This window comes from Giraffa tippelskirchi, chromosome 8 (assembly GCF_054371585.1).
Source record: "Giraffa tippelskirchi isolate mGirTip1 chromosome 8, T2T-mGirTip1v1.2.pri, whole genome shotgun sequence".
NCBI lineage: Eukaryota > Metazoa > Chordata > Mammalia > Artiodactyla > Giraffidae > Giraffa > Giraffa tippelskirchi.
Genome location: NC_137282.1, coordinates 117,834,811 through 117,861,691, shown reverse-complemented (window position 1 = coordinate 117,861,691; position 26,881 = coordinate 117,834,811). Strand labels below are relative to the sequence as shown.

The window sequence follows — 26,881 nt, the reverse complement described above, 5'->3', positions numbered from 1 at the left end:
TTCCGGGTATCCACCCGACCCCCAGTCGACCCGACCCCACCCTCGCCCACCGACACACTCACTCACACACCCACCCTCTGGCCTGGGGGCGGGTCCGGGTCTCGCCTTAGGTAGCCAAGCCGAAGGGGACCCTTGAGACCTCGGCTGCGAGGAAGTCTTGGGTTCCCCACGGGTGACTGCCAGCCCCAGGGCACTGCGTGCAGCCGGGGCCCGCCCGGCCCGGGGCTGACGCCCCCTCCCTTGGCGAAGCTGCTGCTTCCGGGCACGGCCTCTCTCTGACGGGTGTCACGGTCTGTGCCGGTGTGTCTGTCTCGGACCGCATGCCAACCTCTCTGCCCTGCGTGCCTCCCGTTTTCCGTCTCTCTGCCAGTCGCTCTGGGTCTCCCTCTCTCTGTCTCTCCCTCCCTGCGTGTGCCGGTGCGTGTTTGGGTGTGCGCGCGCGCCTGGCCGTCTGTCTGCATCTCCGTCTCGCTGTCTTTCTGTCTCTGTCTCTTTCTGTCCCTCTCTCTCTGTCTCTGTCTCTGCTGACCGCCGGCCTCCCGTCCCTTCCTCTGGCCCCGGCCTCTGACAGGTGCTCTGGCTCTGGCTCCGGCTGAGGAGCTTGCGCCGGCCGGCTAACCCACTGGGCGTGGGTGCGTGCGAGGGTCTGTGTGTCTGTCCGTGTGCCTGCCGGTCGCTCGTCTGCTCTCTCAGGAAGGTCCTGTGCTTGGCGGGGGTGGGGGTGGGGGGGGAGGGCGAGGGGGCAAGGGGGCAAGGGGGGGGGCCTGGGTAGGCCGAAGGGGCGGGGCTGACGCCTCACCCCTGGCCGTGCCCAACGCTGGAGCCGGGAGTCAAGCTAGCTCTGGCAGAAGGAAGCAAACGGCCACGGGTAGCCTTTGCAAGCAGTTGCTGGGCCGCCCCGCCTTTAGGGCTCCCCGGGCGAGACACGCCCGTGTGGGCCCCTAGGCCCGGGCCCCAGGTGGGCGCCCAGGGTGTTTTGCCCGCAGGAGCCCAGCACGCTGCAGACAGGCCCAGGCTCGGGAGGTCTCTCCTGCAGAGCAAGCGTGAGGGAAAAGCCGTGTACAGCTGGCCTCGAAGCTCCCTGGGAGTGTGGGAGCCCGCCCTGGGCGCGGGGCCCCAGGGGCCATTGCCACTGCCAAATGACCTCCCAGCCAGCGCTTCCCAGCTTGGGGGTGACCCTCAGGCCGCAGGCGGCTGGGGACGCTATCGTCCTTGGAGGCAGGATAGGCAGCCCCAGAGAGCGGGTTTTCAGGCCTCTAGCGCGCAGCCAGTGTGTAGCGCCTCAGACGCCGGACCTCCGGGCCTGCTCCCAGGGCCTCAATTCCGGAGTCGGGGCCCTGTGTCCGCCTGCGGTCTGGGAGCCTTGCAAACACACTCCTAGGTCAGCGCGGTCCTGCCCGTGGGGAAGGAGGCTGCGGGAGTGCGTCTGAGGGGGCCGGGTGCCACGCTGGGGTCACCTGGCCGAGGGCACCTGGCCCCTCCCACGGGCTCCCGGCGAGGGGTGGCGGGCTCGCCCCTGGCGTGCCAAAGGCCGCAGCGGGGAGCAGAGCTAGCTCTGGCAGAAGGAAGCAAACAGCCACGGGAGGCCTTTGCAAGCAGTTGCTGGGCCGCCCCGCCTTTAGGGCTCCCCGGGCGAAACACGCCAGTGTGGGCCCCTGGGCCCGAGCTCCAGGTGGGCGCCCAGGGTGTTCTGCCCGCAGGAGCCGAGCACGGTGCAGACAGGCCTTGGCTCGGGAGCTCTCTCCTTCCTGCAGAGCAAATGTGACGCAACGGCCGCGTGGAGGGTGCCTCGACGTTCCCTGGGAGTGTGGGAGACCGCCCTGGGCGCGGGGGCCCGGGGGCCACTGCCGCTGCCAAGTGACCTCCCAGCCAGCGCTTCCCAGCTGGGGGTGACCCTCAGATCGCAGGCGGCTGGGGACGCTATCGTCCTTGGAGGCAGGAAAGGCAGCCCCACAGAGTGGGCAAGGGGGGGCCTCGGGTAGGGCGAAGGGGCGGGGCTGACGGGCTCCGGTCGACCGCGCCCTGGCAGGTGCCCGGCAGGACGGGCGCTCAGGGCCCCGGCTGGGCCGCGCCGAGGCCCGCAGGAGGCTCAGAGCGCCGCGGGCCGCGGGCAGCGGCGGGCCCCGAAGCCAGACACCTCCGGGGCCACGTGGCCCTGAGCAGCGAACGCGACGGCGGGTGCGGGGTGCGGGGTGCGGGGTGGGGGTGGGGGTGGGGTGGCGGTGGGGGTGGGGCGCCGAGAGGGGGCCGGCCTGGAGAGGCCCAGGGTGGGAGGGCGCCGAGACCTCCGCGCCCGTCGCCCTCCACCCCCCCCCGACCCCACCCCACCCCACCCCACCCCCGGCACGCACGCCCGGCCGCTCGCGGTCCCGGAAGCCCTCTTGGCCCCCGCGCCGGGCCAGGCGGTTGCTGGCCAGGGGTGGCGGTGTGCGGGGGTGGGGCGGCATCGGCCGGCCGCCGGGCTGCCGGCCCTGGCCGGCCGGAGTCCGGTCGCGGGGCGTGCGGCTCAAGTGCAGCGCGCGCTCCCGTGGAGAGCCGCGGCCGGCTGGCCTGACCCGGGGGTCAGAGCCAATGGGAGGCGCGGCGCAGGGCTCTTAGGGCGCCTGGCGGCAGCCGCCTCCGTCTACGGCCATACCACCCTGAACGCGCCCGATCTCGTCTGATCTCGGAAGCTAAGCAGGGTCGGGCCTGGTTAGTACTTGGATGGGAGACCGCCTGGGAATACCGGGTGCTGTAGGCTTTTTGCCTCCCCTCTCCTTTAGCCCCCGGCCCCCACGGCGTCCCAACTCTTGGGTCCCCGCCGCCCCCGTCCCAACTCTTGGGCCCCCGCAGCCCCAGCCCCAGCCCCAGCCCCTCCCGGGCTGGACGGTCAGGGCCCCGACTCCCGCTGCCGACCTGGCTTGCCTCCGCGCGGCCTGCGAGCCCCTCCGCATTCGGCTTCCAGGAAACCACACGACGGTCGGGGGTCTCCGCCTGGGGCTCCCTGGGCCTTGGCACGCCTCAGGCAGGGGGGAGGGAGGCCCAGCCCCAGCCCCACCCCCAGCCCCACCCCCAGCCCCACCTCCAGCCCCATCCTCGCAGGCGCTCACACACACACACACACACGCACACACGCACGCACGCGCGCACACACACACACACACACACACACACACACACACAGACCCCCGCCGCCGAGACAGGTCAAGAGCCGGAAACCCACAGGTAAGGCCCACGAAGAAAGAGGGAGAGAGAGACAGCAAGAGGACCACACAGGCTTCCCAACCCCCGGCCTCCACATCCTCCCGCCTTCCATTCCGGGTATCCACCCGACCCCCAGTCGACCCGACCCCACCCTCGCCCACCGACACACTCACTCACACACCCACCCTCTGGCCTGGGGGCGGGTCCGGGTCTCGCCTTAGGTAGCCAAGCCGAAGGGGACCCTTGAGACCTCGGCTGCGAGGAAGTCTTGGGTTCCCCACGGGTGACTGCCAGCCCCAGGGCACTGCGTGCAGCCGGGGCCCGCCCGGCCCGGGGCTGACGCCCCCTCCCTTGGCGAAGCTGCTGCTTCCGGGCACGGCCTCTCTCTGACGGGTGTCACGGTCTGTGCCGGTGTGTCTGTCTCGGACCGCATGCCAACCTCTCTGCCCTGCGTGCCTCCCGTTTTCCGTCTCTCTGCCAGTCGCTCTGGGTCTCCCTCTCTCTGTCTCTCCCTCCCTGCGTGTGCCGGTGCGTGTTTGGGTGTGCGCGCGCGCCTGGCCGTCTGTCTGCATCTCCGTCTCGCTGTCTTTCTGTCTCTGTCTCTTTCTGTCCCTCTCTCTCTGTCTCTGTCTCTGCTGACCGCCGGCCTCCCGTCCCTTCCTCTGGCCCCGGCCTCTGACAGGTGCTCTGGCTCTGGCTCCGGCTGAGGAGCTTGCGCCGGCCGGCTAACCCACTGGGCGTGGGTGCGTGCGAGGGTCTGTGTGTCTGTCCGTGTGCCTGCCGGTCGCTCGTCTGCTCTCTCAGGAAGGTCCTGTGCTTGGCGGGGGTGGGGGTGGGGGGGGAGGGCGAGGGGGCAAGGGGGCAAGGGGGGGGGCCTGGGTAGGCCGAAGGGGCGGGGCTGACGCCTCACCCCTGGCCGTGCCCAACGCTGGAGCCGGGAGTCAAGCTAGCTCTGGCAGAAGGAAGCAAACGGCCACGGGTAGCCTTTGCAAGCAGTTGCTGGGCCGCCCCGCCTTTAGGGCTCCCCGGGCGAGACACGCCCGTGTGGGCCCCTAGGCCCGGGCCCCAGGTGGGCGCCCAGGGTGTTTTGCCCGCAGGAGCCCAGCACGCTGCAGACAGGCCCAGGCTCGGGAGGTCTCTCCTGCAGAGCAAGCGTGAGGGAAAAGCCGTGTACAGCTGGCCTCGAAGCTCCCTGGGAGTGTGGGAGCCCGCCCTGGGCGCGGGGCCCCAGGGGCCATTGCCACTGCCAAATGACCTCCCAGCCAGCGCTTCCCAGCTTGGGGGTGACCCTCAGGCCGCAGGCGGCTGGGGACGCTATCGTCCTTGGAGGCAGGATAGGCAGCCCCAGAGAGCGGGTTTTCAGGCCTCTAGCGCGCAGCCAGTGTGTAGCGCCTCAGACGCCGGACCTCCGGGCCTGCTCCCAGGGCCTCAATTCCGGAGTCGGGGCCCTGTGTCCGCCTGCGGTCTGGGAGCCTTGCAAACACACTCCTAGGTCAGCGCGGTCCTGCCCGTGGGGAAGGAGGCTGCGGGAGTGCGTCTGAGGGGGCCGGGTGCCACGCTGGGGTCACCTGGCCGAGGGCACCTGGCCCCTCCCACGGGCTCCCGGCGAGGGGTGGCGGGCTCGCCCCTGGCGTGCCAAAGGCCGCAGCGGGGAGCAGAGCTAGCTCTGGCAGAAGGAAGCAAACAGCCACGGGAGGCCTTTGCAAGCAGTTGCTGGGCCGCCCCGCCTTTAGGGCTCCCCGGGCGAAACACGCCAGTGTGGGCCCCTGGGCCCGAGCTCCAGGTGGGCGCCCAGGGTGTTCTGCCCGCAGGAGCCGAGCACGGTGCAGACAGGCCTTGGCTCGGGAGCTCTCTCCTTCCTGCAGAGCAAATGTGACGCAACGGCCGCGTGGAGGGTGCCTCGACGTTCCCTGGGAGTGTGGGAGACCGCCATGGGCGCGGGGGCCCGGGGGCCACTGCCGCTGCCAAGTGACCTCCCAGCCAGCGCTTCCCAGCTGGGGGTGACCCTCAGATCGCAGGCGGCTGGGGACGCTATCGTCCTTGGAGGCAGGAAAGGCAGCCCCACAGAGTGGGCAAGGGGGGGCCTCGGGTAGGGCGAAGGGGCGGGGCTGACGGGCTCCGGTCGACCGCGCCCTGGCAGGTGCCCGGCAGGACGGGCGCTCAGGGCCCCGGCTGGGCCGCGCCGAGGCCCGCAGGAGGCTCAGAGCGCCGCGGGCCGCGGGCAGCGGCGGGCCCCGAAGCCAGACACCTCCGGGGCCACGTGGCCCTGAGCAGCGAACGCGACGGCGGGTGCGGGGTGCGGGGTGCGGGGTGGGGGTGGGGGTGGGGTGGCGGTGGGGGTGGGGCGCCGAGAGGGGGCCGGCCTGGAGAGGCCCAGGGTGGGAGGGCGCCGAGACCTCCGCGCCCGTCGCCCTCCACCCCCCCCCGACCCCACCCCACCCCACCCCACCCCCGGCACGCACGCCCGGCCGCTCGCGGTCCCGGAAGCCCTCTTGGCCCCCGCGCCGGGCCAGGCGGTTGCTGGCCAGGGGTGGCGGTGTGCGGGGGTGGGGCGGCATCGGCCGGCCGCCGGGCTGCCGGCCCTGGCCGGCCGGAGTCCGGTCGCGGGGCGTGCGGCTCAAGTGCAGCGCGCGCTCCCGTGGAGAGCCGCGGCCGGCTGGCCTGACCCGGGGGTCAGAGCCAATGGGAGGCGCGGCGCAGGGCTCTTAGGGCGCCTGGCGGCAGCCGCCTCCGTCTACGGCCATACCACCCTGAACGCGCCCGATCTCGTCTGATCTCGGAAGCTAAGCAGGGTCGGGCCTGGTTAGTACTTGGATGGGAGACCGCCTGGGAATACCGGGTGCTGTAGGCTTTTTGCCTCCCCTCTCCTTTAGCCCCCGGCCCCCACGGCGTCCCAACTCTTGGGTCCCCGCCGCCCCCGTCCCAACTCTTGGGCCCCCGCAGCCCCAGCCCCAGCCCCAGCCCCTCCCGGGCTGGACGGTCAGGGCCCCGACTCCCGCTGCCGACCTGGCTTGCCTCCGCGCGGCCTGCGAGCCCCTCCGCATTCGGCTTCCAGGAAACCACACGACGGTCGGGGGTCTCCGCCTGGGGCTCCCTGGGCCTTGGCACGCCTCAGGCAGGGGGGAGGGAGGCCCAGCCCCAGCCCCACCCCCAGCCCCACCCCCAGCCCCACCTCCAGCCCCATCCTCGCAGGCGCTCACACACACACACACACACGCACACACGCACGCACGCGCGCACACACACACACACACACACACACACACACACACAGACCCCCGCCGCCGAGACAGGTCAAGAGCCGGAAACCCACAGGTAAGGCCCACGAAGAAAGAGGGAGAGAGAGACAGCAAGAGGACCACACAGGCTTCCCAACCCCCGGCCTCCACATCCTCCCGCCTTCCATTCCGGGTATCCACCCGACCCCCAGTCGACCCGACCCCACCCTCGCCCACCGACACACTCACTCACACACCCACCCTCTGGCCTGGGGGCGGGTCCGGGTCTCGCCTTAGGTAGCCAAGCCGAAGGGGACCCTTGAGACCTCGGCTGCGAGGAAGTCTTGGGTTCCCCACGGGTGACTGCCAGCCCCAGGGCACTGCGTGCAGCCGGGGCCCGCCCGGCCCGGGGCTGACGCCCCCTCCCTTGGCGAAGCTGCTGCTTCCGGGCACGGCCTCTCTCTGACGGGTGTCACGGTCTGTGCCGGTGTGTCTGTCTCGGACCGCATGCCAACCTCTCTGCCCTGCGTGCCTCCCGTTTTCCGTCTCTCTGCCAGTCGCTCTGGGTCTCCCTCTCTCTGTCTCTCCCTCCCTGCGTGTGCCGGTGCGTGTTTGGGTGTGCGCGCGCGCCTGGCCGTCTGTCTGCATCTCCGTCTCGCTGTCTTTCTGTCTCTGTCTCTTTCTGTCCCTCTCTCTCTGTCTCTGTCTCTGCTGACCGCCGGCCTCCCGTCCCTTCCTCTGGCCCCGGCCTCTGACAGGTGCTCTGGCTCTGGCTCCGGCTGAGGAGCTTGCGCCGGCCGGCTAACCCACTGGGCGTGGGTGCGTGCGAGGGTCTGTGTGTCTGTCCGTGTGCCTGCCGGTCGCTCGTCTGCTCTCTCAGGAAGGTCCTGTGCTTGGCGGGGGTGGGGGGGGGAGGGCGAGGGGGCAAGGGGGCAAGGGGGGGGGCCTGGGTAGGCCGAAGGGGCGGGGCTGACGCCTCACCCCTGGCCGTGCCCAACGCTGGAGCCGGGAGTCAAGCTAGCTCTGGCAGAAGGAAGCAAACGGCCACGGGTAGCCTTTGCAAGCAGTTGCTGGGCCGCCCCGCCTTTAGGGCTCCCCGGGCGAGACACGCCCGTGTGGGCCCCTAGGCCCGGGCCCCAGGTGGGCGCCCAGGGTGTTTTGCCCGCAGGAGCCCAGCACGCTGCAGACAGGCCCAGGCTCGGGAGGTCTCTCCTGCAGAGCAAGCGTGAGGGAAAAGCCGTGTACAGCTGGCCTCGAAGCTCCCTGGGAGTGTGGGAGCCCGCCCTGGGCGCGGGGCCCCAGGGGCCATTGCCACTGCCAAGTGACCTCCCAGCCAGCGCTTCCCAGCTTGGGGGTGACCCTCAGGCCGCAGGCGGCTGGGGACGCTATCGTCCTTGGAGGCAGGATAGGCAGCCCCAGAGAGCGGGTTTTCAGGCCTCTAGCGCGCAGCCAGTGTGTAGCGCCTCAGACGCCGGACCTCCGGGCCTGCTCCCAGGGCCTCAATTCCGGAGTCGGGGCCCTGTGTCCGCCTGCGGTCTGGGAGCCTTGCAAACACACTCCTAGGTCAGCGCGGTCCTGCCCGTGGGGAAGGAGGCTGCGGGAGTGCGTCTGAGGGGGCCGGGTGCCACGCTGGGGTCACCTGGCCGAGGGCACCTGGCCCCTCCCACGGGCTCCCGGCGAGGGGTGGCGGGCTCGCCCCTGGCGTGCCAAAGGCCGCAGCGGGGAGCAGAGCTAGCTCTGGCAGAAGGAAGCAAACAGCCACGGGAGGCCTTTGCAAGCAGTTGCTGGGCCGCCCCGCCTTTAGGGCTCCCCGGGCGAAACACGCCAGTGTGGGCCCCTGGGCCCGAGCTCCAGGTGGGCGCCCAGGGTGTTCTGCCCGCAGGAGCCGAGCACGGTGCAGACAGGCCTTGGCTCGGGAGCTCTCTCCTTCCTGCAGAGCAAATGTGACGCAACGGCCGCGTGGAGGGTGCCTCGACGTTCCCTGGGAGTGTGGGAGACCGCCCTGGGCGCGGGGGCCCGGGGGCCACTGCCGCTGCCAAGTGACCTCCCAGCCAGCGCTTCCCAGCTGGGGGTGACCCTCAGATCGCAGGCGGCTGGGGACGCTATCGTCCTTGGAGGCAGGAAAGGCAGCCCCACAGAGTGGGCAAGGGGGGGCCTCGGGTAGGGCGAAGGGGCGGGGCTGACGGGCTCCGGTCGACCGCGCCCTGGCAGGTGCCCGGCAGGACGGGCGCTCAGGGCCCCGGCTGGGCCGCGCCGAGGCCCGCAGGAGGCTCAGAGCGCCGCGGGCCGCGGGCAGCGGCGGGCCCCGAAGCCAGACACCTCCGGGGCCACGTGGCCCTGAGCAGCGAACGCGACGGCGGGTGCGGGGTGCGGGGTGCGGGGTGGGGGTGGGGGTGGGGGTGGGGTGGCGGTGCGGGTGGGGCGCCGAGAGGGGGCCGGCCTGGAGAGGCCCAGGGTGGGAGGGCGCCGAGACCTCCGCGCCCGTCGCCCTCCACCCCCCCCGACCCCACCCCACCCCACCCCCGGCACGCACGCCCGGCCGCTCGCGGTCCCGGAAGCCCTCTTGGCCCCCGCGCCGGGCCAGGCGGTTGCTGGCCAGGGGTGGCGGTGTGCGGGGGCGGGGCGGCATCGGCCGGCCGCCGGGCTGCCGGCCCTGGCCGGCCGGAGTCCGGTCGCGGGGCGTGCGGCTCAAGTGCAGCGCGCGCTCCCGTGGAGAGCCGCGGCCGGCTGGCCTGACCCGGGGGTCAGAGCCAATGGGAGGCGCGGCGCAGGGCTCTTAGGGCGCCTGGCGGCAGCCGCCTCCGTCTACGGCCATACCACCCTGAACGCGCCCGATCTCGTCTGATCTCGGAAGCTAAGCAGGGTCGGGCCTGGTTAGTACTTGGATGGGAGACCGCCTGGGAATACCGGGTGCTGTAGGCTTTTTGCCTCCCCTCTCCTTTAGCCCCCGGCCCCCACGGCGTCCCAACTCTTGGGTCCCCGCCGCCCCCGTCCCAACTCTTGGGCCCCCGCAGCCCCAGCCCCAGCCCCAGCCCCAGCCCCTCCCGGGCTGGACGGTCAGGGCCCCGACTCCCGCTGCCGACCTGGCTTGCCTCCGCGCGGCCTGCGAGCCCCTCCGCATTCGGCTTCCAGGAAACCACACGACGGTCGGGGGTCTCCGCCTGGGGCTCCCTGGGCCTTGGCACGCCTCAGGCAGGGGGGAGGGAGGCCCAGCCCCAGCCCCAGCCCCAGCCCCACCCCCAGCCCCACCCCCAGCCCCATCCTCGCAGGCGCTCACACACACACGCACACACGCACGCACGCGCACACACACACACACACACACACACACGCACACACACACACAGACACACACAGACCCCCGCCGCCGAGACAGGTCAAGAGCCGGAAACCCACAGGTAAGGCCCACGAAGAAAGAGGGAGAGAGAGACAGCAAGAGGACCACACAGGCTTCCCAACCCCCGGCCTCCACATCCTCCCGCCTTCCATTCCGGGTATCCACCCGACCCCCAGTCGACCCGACCCCACCCTCGCCCACCGACACACTCACTCACACACCCACCCTCTGGCCTGGGGGCGGGTCCGGGTCTCGCCTTAGGTAGCCAAGCCGAAGGGGACCCTTGAGACCTCGGCTGCGAGGAAGTCTTGGGTTCCCCACGGGTGACTGCCAGCCCCAGGGCACTGCGTGCAGCCGGGGCCCGCCCGGCCCGGGGCTGACGCCCCCTCCCTTGGCGAAGCTGCTGCTTCCGGGCACGGCCTCTCTCTGACGGGTGTCACGGTCTGTGCCGGTGTGTCTGTCTCGGACCGCATGCCATCCTCTCTGCCCTGCGTGCCTCCCGTTTTCCGTCTCTCTGCCAGTCGCTCTGGGTCTCCCTCTCTCTGTCTCTCCCTCCCTGCGTGTGCCGGTGCGTGTTTGGGTGTGCGCGCGCGCCTGGCCGTCTGTCTGCATCTCCGTCTCGCTGTCTTTCTGTCTCTGTCTCTTTCTGTCCCTCTCTCTCTGTCTCTGTCTCTGCTGACCGCCGGCCTCCCGTCCCTTCCTCTGGCCCCGGCCTCTGACAGGTGCTCTGGCTCTGGCTCCGGCTGAGGAGCTTGCGCCGGCCGGCTAACCCACTGGGCGTGGGTGCGTGCGAGGGTCTGTGTGTCTGTCCGTGTGCCTGCCGGTCGCTCGTCTGCTCTCTCAGGAAGGTCCTGTGCTTGGCGGGGGGGTGGGGGTGGGGGGGGAGGGCGAGGGGGCAAGGGGGCAAGGGGGGGGGCCTGGGTAGGCCGAAGGGGCGGGGCTGACGCCTCACCCCTGGCCGTGCCCAACGCTGGAGCCGGGAGTCAAGCTAGCTCTGGCAGAAGGAAGCAAACGGCCACGGGTAGCCTTTGCAAGCAGTTGCTGGGCCGCCCCGCCTTTAGGGCTCCCCGGGCGAGACACGCCCGTGTGGGCCCCTAGGCCCGGGCCCCAGGTGGGCGCCCAGGGTGTTTTGCCCGCAGGAGCCCAGCACGCTGCAGACAGGCCCAGGCTCGGGAGGTCTCTCCTGCAGAGCAAGCGTGAGGGAAAAGCCGTGTACAGCTGGCCTCGAAGCTCCCTGGGAGTGTGGGAGCCCGCCCTGGGCGCGGGGCCCCAGGGGCCATTGCCACTGCCAAATGACCTCCCAGCCAGCGCTTCCCAGCTTGGGGGTGACCCTCAGGCCGCAGGCGGCTGGGGACGCTATCGTCCTTGGAGGCAGGATAGGCAGCCCCAGAGAGCGGGTTTTCAGGCCTCTAGCGCGCAGCCAGTGTGTAGCGCCTCAGACGCCGGACCTCCGGGCCTGCTCCCAGGGCCTCAATTCCGGAGTCGGGGCCCTGTGTCCGCCTGCGGTCTGGGAGCCTTGCAAACACACTCCTAGGTCAGCGCGGTCCTGCCCGTGGGGAAGGAGGCTGCGGGAGTGCGTCTGAGGGGGCCGGGTGCCACGCTGGGGTCACCTGGCCGAGGGCACCTGGCCCCTCCCACGGGCTCCCGGCGAGGGGTGGCGGGCTCGCCCCTGGCGTGCCAAAGGCCGCAGCGGGGAGCAGAGCTAGCTCTGGCAGAAGGAAGCAAACAGCCACGGGAGGCCTTTGCAAGCAGTTGCTGGGCCGCCCCGCCTTTAGGGCTCCCCGGGCGAAACACGCCAGTGTGGGCCCCTGGGCCCGAGCTCCAGGTGGGCGCCCAGGGTGTTCTGCCCGCAGGAGCCGAGCACGGTGCAGACAGGCCTTGGCTCGGGAGCTCTCTCCTTCCTGCAGAGCAAATGTGACGCAACGGCCGCGTGGAGGGTGCCTCGACGTTCCCTGGGAGTGTGGGAGACCGCCCTGGGCGCGGGGGCCCGGGGGCCACTGCCGCTGCCAAGTGACCTCCCAGCCAGCGCTTCCCAGCTGGGGGTGACCCTCAGATCGCAGGCGGCTGGGGACGCTATCGTCCTTGGAGGCAGGAAAGGCAGCCCCACAGAGTGGGCAAGGGGGGGCCTCGGGTAGGGCGAAGGGGCGGGGCTGACGGGCTCCGGTCGACCGCGCCCTGGCAGGTGCCCGGCAGGACGGGCGCTCAGGGCCCAGGCTGGGCCGCGCCGAGGCCCGCAGGAGGCTCAGAGCGCCGCGGGCCGCGGGCAGCGGCGGGCCCCGAAGCCAGACACCTCCGGGGCCACGTGGCCCTGAGCAGCGAACGCGACGGCGGGTGCGGGGTGCGGGGTGCGGGGTGGGGGTGGGGGTGGGGGTGGGGGTGGGGTGGCGGTGGGGGTGGGGCGCCGAGAGGGGGCCGGCCTGGAGAGGCCCAGGGTGGGAGGGCGCCGAGACCTCCGCGCCCGTCGCCCTCCACCCCCCCCCGACCCCACCCCACCCCACCCCCGGCACGCACGCCCGGCCGCTCGCGGTCCCGGAAGCCCTCTTGGCCCCCGCGCCGGGCCAGGCGGTTGCTGGCCAGGGGTGGCGGTGTGCGGGGGTGGGGCGGCATCGGCCGGCCGCCGGGCTGCCGGCCCTGGCCGGCCGGAGTCCGGTCGCGGGGCGTGCGGCTCAAGTGCAGCGCGCGCTCCCGTGGAGAGCCGCGGCCGGCTGGCCTGACCCGGGGGTCAGAGCCAATGGGAGGCGCGGCGCAGGGCTCTTAGGGCGCCTGGCGGCAGCCGCCTCCGTCTACGGCCATACCACCCTGAACGCGCCCGATCTCGTCTGATCTCGGAAGCTAAGCAGGGTCGGGCCTGGTTAGTACTTGGATGGGAGACCGCCTGGGAATACCGGGTGCTGTAGGCTTTTTGCCTCCCCTCTCCTTTAGCCCCCGGCCCCCACGGCGTCCCAACTCTTGGGTCCCCGCCGCCCCCGTCCCAACTCTTGGGCCCCCGCAGCCCCAGCCCCAGCCCCAGCCCCTCCCGGGCTGGACGGTCAGGGCCCCGACTCCCGCTGCCGACCTGGCTTGCCTCCGCGCGGCCTGCGAGCCCCTCCGCATTCGGCTTCCAGGAAACCACACGACGGTCGGGGGTCTCCGCCTGGGGCTCCCTGGGCCTTGGCACGCCTCAGGCAGGGGGGAGGGAGGCCCAGCCCCAGCCCCACCCCCAGCCCCACCCCCAGCCCCACCTCCAGCCCCATCCTCGCAGGCGCTCACACACACACACACACACGCACACACGCACGCACGCGCGCACACACACACACACACACACACACACACACACACACAGACCCCCGCCGCCGAGACAGGTCAAGAGCCGGAAACCCACAGGTAAGGCCCACGAAGAAAGAGGGAGAGAGAGACAGCAAGAGGACCACACAGGCTTCCCAACCCCCGGCCTCCACATCCTCCCGCCTTCCATTCCGGGTATCCACCCGACCCCCAGTCGACCCGACCCCACCCTCGCCCACCGACACACTCACTCACACACCCACCCTCTGGCCTGGGGGCGGGTCCGGGTCTCGCCTTAGGTAGCCAAGCCGAAGGGGACCCTTGAGACCTCGGCTGCGAGGAAGTCTTGGGTTCCCCACGGGTGACTGCCAGCCCCAGGGCACTGCGTGCAGCCGGGGCCCGCCCGGCCCGGGGCTGACGCCCCCTCCCTTGGCGAAGCTGCTGCTTCCGGGCACGGCCTCTCTCTGACGGGTGTCACGGTCTGTGCCGGTGTGTCTGTCTCGGACCGCATGCCATCCTCTCTGCCCTGCGTGCCTCCCGTTTTCCGTCTCTCTGCCAGTCGCTCTGGGTCTCCCTCTCTCTGTCTCTCCCTCCCTGCGTGTGCCGGTGCGTGTTTGGGTGTGCGCGCGCGCCTGGCCGTCTGTCTGCATCTCCGTCTCGCTGTCTTTCTGTCTCTGTCTCTTTCTGTCCCTCTCTCTCTGTCTCTGTCTCTGCTGACCGCCGGCCTCCCGTCCCTTCCTCTGGCCCCGGCCTCTGACAGGTGCTCTGGCTCTGGCTCCGGCTGAGGAGCTTGCGCCGGCCGGCTAACCCACTGGGCGTGGGTGCGTGCGAGGGTCTGTGTGTCTGTCCGTGTGCCTGCCGGTCGCTCGTCTGCTCTCTCAGGAAGGTCCTGTGCTTGGCGGGGGGGGGGGGGGGGGGGAGGGCGAGGGGGCAAGGGGGCAAGGGGGGGGGCCTGGGTAGGCCGAAGGGGCGGGGCTGACGCCTCACCCCTGGCCGTGCCCAACGCTGGAGCCGGGAGTCAAGCTAGCTCTGGCAGAAGGAAGCAAACGGCCACGGGTAGCCTTTGCAAGCAGTTGCTGGGCCGCCCCGCCTTTAGGGCTCCCCGGGCGAGACACGCCCGTGTGGGCCCCTAGGCCCGGGCCCCAGGTGGGCGCCCAGGGTGTTTTGCCCGCAGGAGCCCAGCACGCTGCAGACAGGCCCAGGCTCGGGAGGTCTCTCCTGCAGAGCAAGCGTGAGGGAAAAGCCGTGTACAGCTGGCCTCGAAGCTCCCTGGGAGTGTGGGAGCCCGCCCTGGGCGCGGGGCCCCAGGGGCCATTGCCACTGCCAAATGACCTCCCAGCCAGCGCTTCCCAGCTTGGGGGTGACCCTCAGGCCGCAGGCGGCTGGGGACGCTATCGTCCTTGGAGGCAGGATAGGCAGCCCCAGAGAGCGGGTTTTCAGGCCTCTAGCGCGCAGCCAGTGTGTAGCGCCTCAGACGCCGGACCTCCGGGCCTGCTCCCAGGGCCTCAATTCCGGAGTCGGGGCCCTGTGTCCGCCTGCGGTCTGGGAGCCTTGCAAACACACTCCTAGGTCAGCGCGGTCCTGCCCGTGGGGAAGGAGGCTGCGGGAGTGCGTCTGAGGGGGCCGGGTGCCACGCTGGGGTCACCTGGCCGAGGGCACCTGGCCCCTCCCACGGGCTCCCGGCGAGGGGTGGCGGGCTCGCCCCTGGCGTGCCAAAGGCCGCAGCGGGGAGCAGAGCTAGCTCTGGCAGAAGGAAGCAAACAGCCACGGGAGGCCTTTGCAAGCAGTTGCTGGGCCGCCCCGCCTTTAGGGCTCCCCGGGCGAAACACGCCAGTGTGGGCCCCTGGGCCCGAGCTCCAGGTGGGCGCCCAGGGTGTTCTGCCCGCAGGAGCCGAGCACGGTGCAGACAGGCCTTGGCTCGGGAGCTCTCTCCTTCCTGCAGAGCAAATGTGACGCAACGGCCGCGTGGAGGGTGCCTCGACGTTCCCTGGGAGTGTGGGAGACCGCCCTGGGCGCGGGGGCCCGGGGGCCACTGCCGCTGCCAAGTGACCTCCCAGCCAGCGCTTCCCAGCTGGGGGTGACCCTCAGATCGCAGGCGGCTGGGGACGCTATCGTCCTTGGAGGCAGGAAAGGCAGCCCCACAGAGTGGGCAAGGGGGGGCCTCGGGTAGGGCGAAGGGGCGGGGCTGACGGTCTCCGGTCGACCGCGCCCTGGCAGGTGCCCGGCAGGACGGGCGCTCAGGGCCCCGGCTGGGCCGCGCCGAGGCCCGCAGGAGGCTCAGAGCGCCGCGGGCCGCGGGCAGCGGCGGGCCCCGAAGCCAGACACCTCCGGGGCCACGTGGCCCTGAGCAGCGAACGCGACGGCGGGTGCGGGGTGCGGGGTGCGGGGTGGGGGTGGGGGTGGGGGTGGGGGTGGGGTGGCGGTGGGGGTGGGGCGCCGAGAGGGGGCCGGCCTGGAGAGGCCCAGGGTGGGAGGGCGCCGAGACCTCCGCGCCCGTCGCCCTCCACCCCCCCCCGACCCCACCCCACCCCACCCCCGGCACGCACGCCCGGCCGCTCGCGGTCCCGGAAGCCCTCTGGGCCCCCGCGCCGGGCCAGGCGGTTGCTGGCCAGGGGTGGAGGTGTGCGGGGGTGGGGCGGCATCGGCCGGCCGCCGGGCTGCCGGCCCTGGCCGGCCGGAGTCCGGTCGCGGGGCGTGCGGCTCAAGTGCAGCGCGCGCTCCCGTGGAGAGCCGCGGCCGGCTGGCCTGACCCGGGGGTCAGAGCCAATGGGAGGCGCGGCGCAGGGCTCTTAGGGCGCCTGGCGGCAACCGCCTCCGTCTACGGCCATACCACCCTGAACGCGCCCGATCTCGTCTGATCTCGGAAGCTAAGCAGGGTCGGGCCTGGTTAGTACTTGGATGGGAGACCGCCTGGGAATACCGGGTGCTGTAGGCTTTTTGCCTCCCCTCTCCTTTAGCCCCCGGCCCCCACGGCGTCCCAACTCTTGGGCCCCCGCCGCCCCCGTCCCAACTCTTGGGCCCCCGCAGCCCCAGCCCCAGCCCCAGCCCCTCCCGGGCTGGACGGTCAGGGCCCCGACTCCCGCTGCCGACCTGGCTTGCCTCCGCGCGGCCTGCGAGCCCCTCCGCATTCGGCTTCCAGGAAACCACACGACGGTCGGGGGTCTCCGCCTGGGGCTCCCTGGGCCTTGGCACGCCTCAGGCAGGGGGGAGGGAGGCCCAGCCCCAGCCCCACCCCCAGCCCCACCCCCAGCCCCACCTCCAGCCCCATCCTCGCAGGCGCTCACACACACGCACACACGCACGCACGCGCGCACACACACACACACACACACACACACACACACACAGACCCCCGCCGCCGAGACAGGTCAAGAGCCGGAAACCCACAGGTAAGGCCCACGAAGAAAGAGGCAGAGAGAGACAGCAAGAGGACCACACAGGCTTCCCAACCCCCGGCCTCCACATCCTCCCGCCTTCCATTCCGGGTATCCACCCGACCCCCAGTCGACCCGACCCCACCCTCGCCCACCGACACACTCACTCACACACCCACCCTCTGGCCTGGGGGCGGGTCCGGGTCTCGCCTTAGGTAGCCAAGCCGAAGGGGACCCTTGAGACCTCGGCTGCGAGGAAGTCTTGGGTTCCCCACGGGTGACTGCCAGCCCCAGGGCACTGCGTGCAGCCGGGGCCCGCCCGGCCCGGGGCTGACGCCCCCTCCCTTGGCGAAGCTGCTTCTTCCGGGCACGGCCTCTCTCTGACGGGTGTCACGGTCTGTGCCGGTGTGTCTGTCTCGGACCGCATGCCATCCTCTCTGCCCTGCGTGCCTCCCGTTTTCCGTCTCTCTGCCAGTCGCTCTGGGTCTCCCTCTCTCTGTCTCTCCCTCCCTGCGTGTGCCGGTGCGTGTTTGGGTGTGCGCGCGCGCCTGGCCGTCTGTCTGCATCTCCGTCTCGCTGTCTTTCTGTCTCTGTCTCTTTCTGTCCCTCTCTCTCTGTCTCTGTCTCTGCTGACCGCCGGCCTCCCGTCCCTTCCTCTGGCCCCGGCCTCTGACAGGTGCTCTGGCTCTGGCTCCGGCTGAGGAGCTTGCGCCGGCCGGCTAACCCACTGGGCGTGGGTGCGTGCGAGGGTCTGTGTGTCTGTCCGTGTGCCTGCCGGTCGCTCGTCTGCTCTCTCAGGAAGGTCCTGTGCTTGGCGGGGGTGGGGGTGGGGGGGGAGGGCGAGGGGGCAAGGGGGCAAGGGGGGGGGCCTGGGTAGGCCGAGGGGCGGGGCTGACGCCTCACCCCTGGCCGTGCCCAACGCTGGAGCCGGGAGTCAAGCTAGCTCTGGCAGAAGGAAGCAAACGGCCACGGGTAGCCTTTGCAAGCAGTTGCTGGGCCGCCCCGCCTTTAGGGCTCCCCGGGCGAGACACGCCCGTGTGGGCCCCTAGGCCCGGGCCCCAGGTGGGCGCCCAGGGTGTTTTGCCCGCAGGAGCCCAGCACGCTGCAGACAGGCCCAGGCTCGGGAGGTCTCTCCTGCAGAGCAAGCGTGAGGGAAAAGCCGTGTACAGCTGGCCTCGAAGCTCCCTGGGAGTGTGGGAGCCCGCCCTGGGCGCGGGGCCCCAGGGGCCATTGCCACTGCCAAGTGACCTCCCAGCCAGCGCTTCCCAGCTTGGGGGTGACCCTCAGGCCGCAGGCGGCTGGGGACGCTATCGTCCTTGGAGGCAGGATAGGCAGCCCCAGAGAGCGGGTTTTCAGGCCTCTAGCGCGCAGCCAGTGTGTAGCGCCTCAGACGCCGGACCTCCGGGCCTGCTCCCAGGGCCTCAATTCCGGAGTCGGGGCCCTGTGTCCGCCTGCGGTCTGGGAGCCTTGCAAACACACTCCTAGGTCAGCGCGGTCCTGCCCGTGGGGAAGGAGGCTGCGGGAGTGCGTCTGAGGGGGCCGGGTGCCACGCTGGGGTCACCTGGCCGAGGGCACCTGGCCCCTCCCACGGGCTCCCGGCGAGGGGTGGCGGGCTCGCCCCTGGCGTGCCAAAGGCCGCAGCGGGGAGCAGAGCTAGCTCTGGCAGAAGGAAGCAAACAGCCACGGGAGGCCTTTGCAAGCAGTTGCTGGGCCGCCCCGCCTTTAGGGCTCCCCGGGCGAAACACGCCAGTGTGGGCCCCTGGGCCCGAGCTCCAGGTGGGCGCCCAGGGTGTTCTGCCCGCAGGAGCCGAGCACGGTGCAGACAGGCCTTGGCTCGGGAGCTCTCTCCTTCCTGCAGAGCAAATGTGACGCAACGGCCGCGTGGAGGGTGCCTCGACGTTCCCTGGGAGTGTGGGAGACCGCCCTGGGCGCGGGGGCCCGGGGGCCACTGCCGCTGCCAAGTGACCTCCCAGCCAGCGCTTCCCAGCTGGGGGTGACCCTCAGATCGCAGGCGGCTGGGGACGCTATCGTCCTTGGAGGCAGGAAAGGCAGCCCCACAGAGTGGGCAAGGGGGGGCCTCGGGTAGGGCGAAGGGGCGGGGCTGACGGGCTCCGGTCGACCGCGCCCTGGCAGGTGCCCGGCAGGACGGGCGCTCAGGGCCCCGGCTGGGCCGCGCCGAGGCCCGCAGGAGGCTCAGAGCGCCGCGGGCCGCGGGCAGCGGCGGGCCCCGAAGCCAGACACCTCCGGGGCCACGTGGCCCTGAGCAGCGAACGCGACGGCGGGTGCGGGGTGCGGGGTGCGGGGTGGGGGTGGGGGTGGGGTGGCGGTGGGGGTGGGGCGCCGAGAGGGGGCCGGCCTGGAGAGGCCCAGGGTGGGAGGGCGCCGAGACCTCCGCGCCCGTCGCCCTCCACCCCCCCCCGACCCCACCCCACCCCACCCCCGGCACGCACGCCCGGCCGCTCGCGGTCCCGGAAGCCCTCTTGGCCCCCGCGCCGGGCCAGGCGGTTGCTGGCCAGGGGTGGCGGTGTGCGGGGGTGGGGCGGCATCGGCCGGCCGCCGGGCTGCCGGCCCTGGCCGGCCGGAGTCCGGTCGCGGGGCGTGCGGCTCAAGTGCAGCGCGCGCTCCCGTGGAGAGCCGCGGCCGGCTGGCCTGACCCGGGGGTCAGAGCCAATGGGAGGCGCGGCGCAGGGCTCTTAGGGCGCCTGGCGGCAGCCGCCTCCGTCTACGGCCATACCACCCTGAACGCGCCCGATCTCGTCTGATCTCGGAAGCTAAGCAGGGTCGGGCCTGGTTAGTACTTGGATGGGAGACCGCCTGGGAATACCGGGTGCTGTAGGCTTTTTGCCTCCCCTCTCCTTTAGCCCCCGGCCCCCACGGCGTCCCAACTCTTGGGTCCCCGCCGCCCCCGTCCCAACTCTTGGGCCCCCGCAGCCCCAGCCCCAGCCCCAGCCCCTCCCGGGCTGGACGGTCAGGGCCCCGACTCCCGCTGCCGACCTGGCTTGCCTCCGCGCGGCCTGCGAGCCCCTCCGCATTCGGCTTCCAGGAAACCACACGACGGTCGGGGGTCTCCGCCTGGGGCTCCCTGGGCCTTGGCACGCCTCAGGCAGGGGGGAGGGAGGCCCAGCCCCAGCCCCACCCCCAGCCCCACCCCCAGCCCCACCTCCAGCCCCATCCTCGCAGGCGCTCACACACACACACACACACGCACACACGCACGCACGCGCGCACACACACACACACACACACACACACACACACAGACCCCCGCCGCCGAGACAGGTCAAGAGCCGGAAACCCACAGGTAAGGCCCACGAAGAAAGAGGGAGAGAGAGACAGCAAGAGGACCACACAGGCTTCCCAACCCCCGGCCTCCACATCCTCCCGCCTTCCATTCCGGGTATCCACCCGACCCCCAGTCGACCCGACCCCACCCTCGCCCACCGACACACTCACTCACACACCCACCCTCTGGCCTGGGGGCGGGTCCGGGTCTCGCCTTAGGTAGCCAAGCCGAAGGGGACCCTTGAGACCTCGGCTGCGAGGAAGTCTTGGGTTCCCCACGGGTGACTGCCAGCCCCAGGGCACTGCGTGCAGCCGGGGCCCGCCCGGCCCGGGGCTGACGCCCCCTCCCTTGGCGAAGCTGCTGCTTCCGGGCACGGCCTCTCTCTGACGGGTGTCACGGTCTGTGCCGGTGTGTCTGTCTCGGACCGCATGCCAACCTCTCTGCCCTGCGTGCCTCCCGTTTTCCGTCTCTCTGCCAGTCGCTCTGGGTCTCCCTCTCTCTGTCTCTCCCTCCCTGCGTGTGCCGGTGCGTGTTTGGGTGTGCGCGCGCGCCTGGCCGTCTGTCTGCATCTCCGTCTCGCTGTCTTTCTGTCTCTGTCTCTTTCTGTCCCTCTCTCTCTGTCTCTGTCTCTGCTGACCGCCGGCCTCCCGTCCCTTCCTCTGGCCCCGGCCTCTGACAGGTGCTCTGGCTCTGGCTCCGGCTGAGGAGCTTGCGCCGGCCGGCTAACCCACTGGGCGTGGGTGCGTGCGAGGGTCTGTGTGTCTGTCCGTGTGCCTGCCGGTCGCTCGTCTGCTCTCTCAGGAAGGTCCTGTGCTTGGCGGGGGTGGGGGTGGGGGGGGAGGGCGAGGGGGCAAGGGGGCAAGGGGGGGGGCCTGGGTAGGCCGAAGGGGCGGGGCTGACGCCTCACCCCTGGCCGTGCCCAACGCTGGAGCCGGGAGTCAAGCTAGCTCTGGCAGAAGGAAGCAAACGGCCACGGGTAGCCTTTGCAAGCAGTTGCTGGGCCGCCCCGCCTTTAGGGCTCCCCGGGCGAGACACGCCCGTGTGGGCCCCTAGGCCCGGGCCCCAGGTGGGCGCCCAGGGTGTTTTGCCCGCAGGAGCCCAGCACGCTGCAGACAGGCCCAGGCTCGGGAGGTCTCTCCTGCAGAGCAAGCGTGAGGGAAAAGCCGTGTACAGCTGGCCTCGAAGCTCCCTGGGAGTGTGGGAGCCCGCCCTGGGCGCGGGGCCCCAGGGGCCATTGCCACTGCCAAATGACCTCCCAGCCAGCGCTTCCCAGCTTGGGGGTGACCCTCAGGCCGCAGGCGGCTGGGGACGCTATCGTCCTTGGAGGCAGGATAGGCAGCCCCAGAGAGCGGGTTTTCAGGCCTCTAGCGCGCAGCCAGTGTGTAGCGCCTCAGACGCCGGACCTCCGGGCCTGCTCCCAGGGCCTCAATTCCGGAGTCGGGGCCCTGTGTCCGCCTGCGGTCTGGGAGCCTTGCAAACACACTCCTAGGTCAGCGCGGTCCTGCCCGTGGGGAAGGAGGCTGCGGGAGTGCGTCTGAGGGGGCCGGGTGCCACGCTGGGGTCACCTGGCCGAGGGCACCTGGCCCCTCCCACGGGCTCCCGGCGAGGGGTGGCGGGCTCGCCCCTGGCGTGCCAAAGGCCGCAGCGGGGAGCAGAGCTAGCTCTGGCAGAAGGAAGCAAACAGCCACGGGAGGCCTTTGCAAGCAGTTGCTGGGCCGCCCCGCCTTTAGGGCTCCCCGGGCGAAACACGCCAGTGTGGGCCCCTGGGCCCGAGCTCCAGGTGGGCGCCCAGGGTGTTCTGCCCGCAGGAGCCGAGCACGGTGCAGACAGGCCTTGGCTCGGGAGCTCTCTCCTTCCTGCAGAGCAAATGTGACGCAACGGCCGCGTGGAGGGTGCCTCGACGTTCCCTGGGAGTGTGGGAGACCGCCATGGGCGCGGGGGCCCGGGGGCCACTGCCGCTGCCAAGTGACCTCCCAGCCAGCGCTTCCCAGCTGGGGGTGACCCTCAGATCGCAGGCGGCTGGGGACGCTATCGTCCTTGGAGGCAGGAAAGGCAGCCCCACAGAGTGGGCAAGGGGGGGCCTCGGGTAGGGCGAAGGGGCGGGGCTGACGGGCTCCGGTCGACCGCGCCCTGGCAGGTGCCCGGCAGGACGGGCGCTCAGGGCCCCGGCTGGGCCGCGCCGAGGCCCGCAGGAGGCTCAGAGCGCCGCGGGCCGCGGGCAGCGGCGGGCCCCGAAGCCAGACACCTCCGGGGCCACGTGGCCCTGAGCAGCGAACGCGACGGCGGGTGCGGGGTGCGGGGTGCGGGGTGGGGGTGGGGGTGGGGTGGCGGTGGGGGTGGGGCGCCGAGAGGGGGCCGGCCTGGAGAGGCCCAGGGTGGGAGGGCGCCGAGACCTCCGCGCCCGTCGCCCTCCACCCCCCCCCGACCCCACCCCACCCCACCCCACCCCCGGCACGCACGCCCGGCCGCTCGCGGTCCCGGAAGCCCTCTTGGCCCCCGCGCCGGGCCAGGCGGTTGCTGGCCAGGGGTGGCGGTGTGCGGGGGTGGGGCGGCATCGGCCGGCCGCCGGGCTGCCGGCCCTGGCCGGCCGGAGTCCGGTCGCGGGGCGTGCGGCTCAAGTGCAGCGCGCGCTCCCGTGGAGAGCCGCGGCCGGCTGGCCTGACCCGGGGGTCAGAGCCAATGGGAGGCGCGGCGCAGGGCTCTTAGGGCGCCTGGCGGCAGCCGCCTCCGTCTACGGCCATACCACCCTGAACGCGCCCGATCTCGTCTGATCTCGGAAGCTAAGCAGGGTCGGGCCTGGTTAGTACTTGGATGGGAGACCGCCTGGGAATACCGGGTGCTGTAGGCTTTTTGCCTCCCCTCTCCTTTAGCCCCCGGCCCCCACGGCGTCCCAACTCTTGGGTCCCCGCCGCCCCCGTCCCAACTCTTGGGCCCCCGCAGCCCCAGCCCCAGCCCCAGCCCCTCCCGGGCTGGACGGTCAGGGCCCCGACTCCCGCTGCCGACCTGGCTTGCCTCCGCGCGGCCTGCGAGCCCCTCCGCATTCGGCTTCCAGGAAACCACACGACGGTCGGGGGTCTCCGCCTGGGGCTCCCTGGGCCTTGGCACGCCTCAGGCAGGGGGGAGGGAGGCCCAGCCCCAGCCCCACCCCCAGCCCCACCCCCAGCCCCACCTCCAGCCCCATCCTCGCAGGCGCTCACACACACACACACACACGCACACACGCACGCACGCGCGCACACACACACACACACACACACACACACACACAGACCCCCGCCGCCGAGACAGGTCAAGAGCCGGAAACCCACAGGTAAGGCCCACGAAGAAAGAGGGAGAGAGAGACAGCAAGAGGACCACACAGGCTTCCCAACCCCCGGCCTCCACATCCTCCCGCCTTCCATTCCGGGTATCCACCCGACCCCCAGTCGACCCGACCCCACCCTCGCCCACCGACACACTCACTCACACACCCACCCTCTGGCCTGGGGGCGGGTCCGGGTCTCGCCTTAGGTAGCCAAGCCGAAGGGGACCCTTGAGACCTCGGCTGCGAGGAAGTCTTGGGTTCCCCACGGGTGACTGCCAGCCCCAGGGCACTGCGTGCAGCCGGGGCCCGCCCGGCCTGGGGCTGACGCCCCCTCCCTTGGCGAAGCTGCTGCTTCCGGGCACGGCCTCTCTCTGACGGGTGTCACGGTCTGTGCCGGTGTGTCTGTCTCGGACCGCATGCCAACCTCTCTGCCCTGCGTGCCTCCCGTTTTCCGTCTCTCTGCCAGTCGCTCTGGGTCTCCCTCTCTCTGTCTCTCCCTCCCTGCGTGTGCCGGTGCGTGTTTGGGTGTGCGCGCGCGCCTGGCCGTCTGTCTGCATCTCCGTCTCGCTGTCTTTCTGTCTCTGTCTCTTTCTGTCCCTCTCTCTCTGTCTCTGTCTCTGCTGACCGCCGGCCTCCCGTCCCTTCCTCTGGCCCCGGCCTCTGACAGGTGCTCTGGCTCTGGCTCCGGCTGAGGAGCTTGCGCCGGCCGGCTAACCCACTGGGCGTGGGTGCGTGCGAGGGTCTGTGTGTCTGTCCGTGTGCCTGCCGGTCGCTCGTCTGCTCTCTCAGGAAGGTCCTGTGCTTGGCGGGGGTGGGGGTGGGGGGGGAGGGCGAGGGGGCAAGGGGGCAAGGGGGGGGGCCTGGGTAGGCCGAAGGGGCGGGGCTGACGCCTCACCCCTGGCCGTGCCCAACGCTGGAGCCGGGAGTCAAGCTAGCTCTGGCAGAAGGAAGCAAACGGCCACGGGTAGCCTTTGCAAGCAGTTGCTGGGCCGCCCCGCCTTTAGGGCTCCCCGGGCGAGACACGCCCGTGTGGGCCCCTAGGCCCGGGCCCCAGGTGGGCGCCCAGGGTGTTTTGCCCGCAGGAGCCCAGCACGCTGCAGACAGGCCCAGGCTCGGGAGGTCTCTCCTGCAGAGCAAGCGTGAGGGAAAAGCCGTGTACAGCTGGCCTCGAAGCTCCCTGGGAGTGTGGGAGCCCGCCCTGGGCGCGGGGCCCCAGGGGCCATTGCCACTGCCAAATGACCTCCCAGCCAGCGCTTCCCAGCTTGGGGGTGACCCTCAGGCCGCAGGCGGCTGGGGACGCTATCGTCCTTGGAGGCAGGATAGGCAGCCCCAGAGAGCGGGTTTTCAGGCCTCTAGCGCGCAGCCAGTGTGTAGCGCCTCAGACGCCGGACCTCCGGGCCTGCTCCCAGGGCCTCAATTCCGGAGTCGGGGCCCTGTGTCCGCCTGCGGTCTGGGAGCCTTGCAAACACACTCCTAGGTCAGCGCGGTCCTGCCCGTGGGGAAGGAGGCTGCGGGAGTGCGTCTGAGGGGGCCGGGTGCCACGCTGGGGTCACCTGGCCGAGGGCACCTGGCCCCTCCCACGGGCTCCCGGCGAGGGGTGGCGGGCTCGCCCCTGGCGTGCCAAAGGCCGCAGCGGGGAGCAGAGCTAGCTCTGGCAGAAGGAAGCAAACAGCCACGGGAGGCCTTTGCAAGCAGTTGCTGGGCCGCCCCGCCTTTAGGGCTCCCCGGGCGAAACACGCCAGTGTGGGCCCCTGGGCCCGAGCTCCAGGTGGGCGCCCAGGGTGTTCTGCCCGCAGGAGCCGAGCACGGTGCAGACAGGCCTTGGCTCGGGAGCTCTCTCCTTCCTGCAGAGCAAATGTGACGCAACGGCCGCGTGGAGGGTGCCTCGACGTTCCCTGGGAGTGTGGGAGACCGCCATGGGCGCGGGGGCCCGGGGGCCACTGCCGCTGCCAAGTGACCTCCCAGCCAGCGCTTCCCAGCTGGGGGTGACCCTCAGATCGCAGGCGGCTGGGGACGCTATCGTCCTTGGAGGCAGGAAAGGCAGCCCCACAGAGTGGGCAAGGGGGGGCCTCGGGTAGGGCGAAGGGGCGGGGCTGACGGGCTCCGGTCGACCGCGCCCTGGCAGGTGCCCGGCAGGACGGGCGCTCAGGGCCCCGGCTGGGCCGCGCCGAGGCCCGCAGGAGGCTCAGAGCGCCGCGGGCCGCGGGCAGCGGCGGGCCCCGAAGCCAGACACCTCCGGGGCCACGTGGCCCTGAGCAGCGAACGCGACGGCGGGTGCGGGGTGCGGGGTGCGGGGTGGGGGTGGGGGTGGGGTGGCGGTGGGGGTGGGGCGCCGAGAGGGGGCCGGCCTGGAGAGGCCCAGGGTGGGAGGGCGCCGAGACCTCCGCGCCCGTCGCCCTCCACCCCCCCCCGACCCCACCCCACCCCACCCCACCCCCGGCACGCACGCCCGGCCGCTCGCGGTCCCGGAAGCCCTCTTGGCCCCCGCGCCGGGCCAGGCGGTTGCTGGCCAGGGGTGGCGGTGTGCGGGGGTGGGGCGGCATCGGCCGGCCGCCGGGCTGCCGGCCCTGGCCGGCCGGAGTCCGGTCGCGGGGCGTGCGGCTCAAGTGCAGCGCGCGCTCCCGTGGAGAGCCGCGGCCGGCTGGCCTGACCCGGGGGTCAGAGCCAATGGGAGGCGCGGCGCAGGGCTCTTAGGGCGCCTGGCGGCAGCCGCCTCCGTCTACGGCCATACCACCCTGAACGCGCCCGATCTCGTCTGATCTCGGAAGCTAAGCAGGGTCGGGCCTGGTTAGTACTTGGATGGGAGACCGCCTGGGAATACCGGGTGCTGTAGGCTTTTTGCCTCCCCTCTCCTTTAGCCCCCGGCCCCCACGGCGTCCCAACTCTTGGGTCCCCGCCGCCCCCGTCCCAACTCTTGGGCCCCCGCAGCCCCAGCCCCAGCCCCAGCCCCTCCCGGGCTGGACGGTCAGGGCCCCGACTCCCGCTGCCGACCTGGCTTGCCTCCGCGCGGCCTGCGAGCCCCTCCGCATTCGGCTTCCAGGAAACCACACGACGGTCGGGGGTCTCCGCCTGGGGCTCCCTGGGCCTTGGCACGCCTCAGGCAGGGGGGAGGGAGGCCCAGCCCCAGCCCCACCCCCAGCCCCACCCCCAGCCCCACCTCCAGCCCCATCCTCGCAGGCGCTCACACACACACACACACACGCACACACGCACGCACGCGCGCACACACACACACACACACACACACACACACACACACAGACCCCCGCCGCCGAGACAGGTCAAGAGCCGGAAACCCACAGGTAAGGCCCACGAAGAAAGAGGGAGAGAGAGACAGCAAGAGGACCACACAGGCTTCCCAACCCCCGGCCTCCACATCCTCCCGCCTTCCATTCCGGGTATCCACCCGACCCCCAGTCGACCCGACCCCACCCTCGCCCACCGACACACTCACTCACACACCCACCCTCTGGCCTGGGGGCGGGTCCGGGTCTCGCCTTAGGTAGCCAAGCCGAAGGGGACCCTTGAGACCTCGGCTGCGAGGAAGTCTTGGGTTCCCCACGGGTGACTGCCAGCCCCAGGGCACTGCGTGCAGCCGGGGCCCGCCCGGCCCGGGGCTGACGCCCCCTCCCTTGGCGAAGCTGCTGCTTCCGGGCACGGCCTCTCTCTGACGGGTGTCACGGTCTGTGCCGGTGTGTCTGTCTCGGACCGCATGCCAACCTCTCTGCCCTGCGTGCCTCCCGTTTTCCGTCTCTCTGCCAGTCGCTCTGGGTCTCCCTCTCTCTGTCTCTCCCTCCCTGCGTGTGCCGGTGCGTGTTTGGGTGTGCGCGCGCGCCTGGCCGTCTGTCTGCATCTCCGTCTCGCTGTCTTTCTGTCTCTGTCTCTTTCTGTCCCTCTCTCTCTGTCTCTGTCTCT

The 26,881-nt window shown here is 71.8% G+C and overlaps 8 non-coding genes across 8 annotated transcripts; all 8 read left to right on the top strand.

Moving 5' to 3' along the window:
* Window positions 1-2,621: 2,621 nt before the first annotated feature.
* LOC145519371 (5S ribosomal RNA) lies at window positions 2,622-2,740 on the top strand. The gene has a single exon (XR_014063775.1). It is a non-coding gene; the product is annotated as a 5S ribosomal RNA (ribosomal RNA).
* Window positions 2,741-5,915: 3,175 nt separating this feature from the next.
* On the top strand, window positions 5,916-6,034 carry LOC145519369 (5S ribosomal RNA). The gene has a single exon (XR_014063774.1). It is a non-coding gene; the product is annotated as a 5S ribosomal RNA (ribosomal RNA).
* Window positions 6,035-9,204: 3,170 nt separating this feature from the next.
* On the top strand, window positions 9,205-9,323 carry LOC145519358 (5S ribosomal RNA). The gene has a single exon (XR_014063763.1). It is a non-coding gene; the product is annotated as a 5S ribosomal RNA (ribosomal RNA).
* A 3,196-nt stretch (window positions 9,324-12,519) lies between these two features.
* On the top strand, window positions 12,520-12,638 carry LOC145519347 (5S ribosomal RNA). The gene has a single exon (XR_014063752.1). It is a non-coding gene; the product is annotated as a 5S ribosomal RNA (ribosomal RNA).
* Window positions 12,639-15,821: 3,183 nt separating this feature from the next.
* Window positions 15,822-15,940, top strand: LOC145519336 (5S ribosomal RNA). The gene has a single exon (XR_014063741.1). It is a non-coding gene; the product is annotated as a 5S ribosomal RNA (ribosomal RNA).
* A 3,159-nt stretch (window positions 15,941-19,099) lies between these two features.
* Window positions 19,100-19,218, top strand: LOC145519326 (5S ribosomal RNA). Its single transcript, XR_014063732.1, has one exon. It is a non-coding gene; the product is annotated as a 5S ribosomal RNA (ribosomal RNA).
* Window positions 19,219-22,391: 3,173 nt separating this feature from the next.
* LOC145519314 (5S ribosomal RNA) lies at window positions 22,392-22,510 on the top strand. Its single transcript, XR_014063720.1, has one exon. It is a non-coding gene; the product is annotated as a 5S ribosomal RNA (ribosomal RNA).
* Window positions 22,511-25,683: 3,173 nt separating this feature from the next.
* LOC145519303 (5S ribosomal RNA) lies at window positions 25,684-25,802 on the top strand. Its single transcript, XR_014063711.1, has one exon. It is a non-coding gene; the product is annotated as a 5S ribosomal RNA (ribosomal RNA).
* The last annotated feature ends 1,079 nt before the right edge of the window (window positions 25,803-26,881 follow it).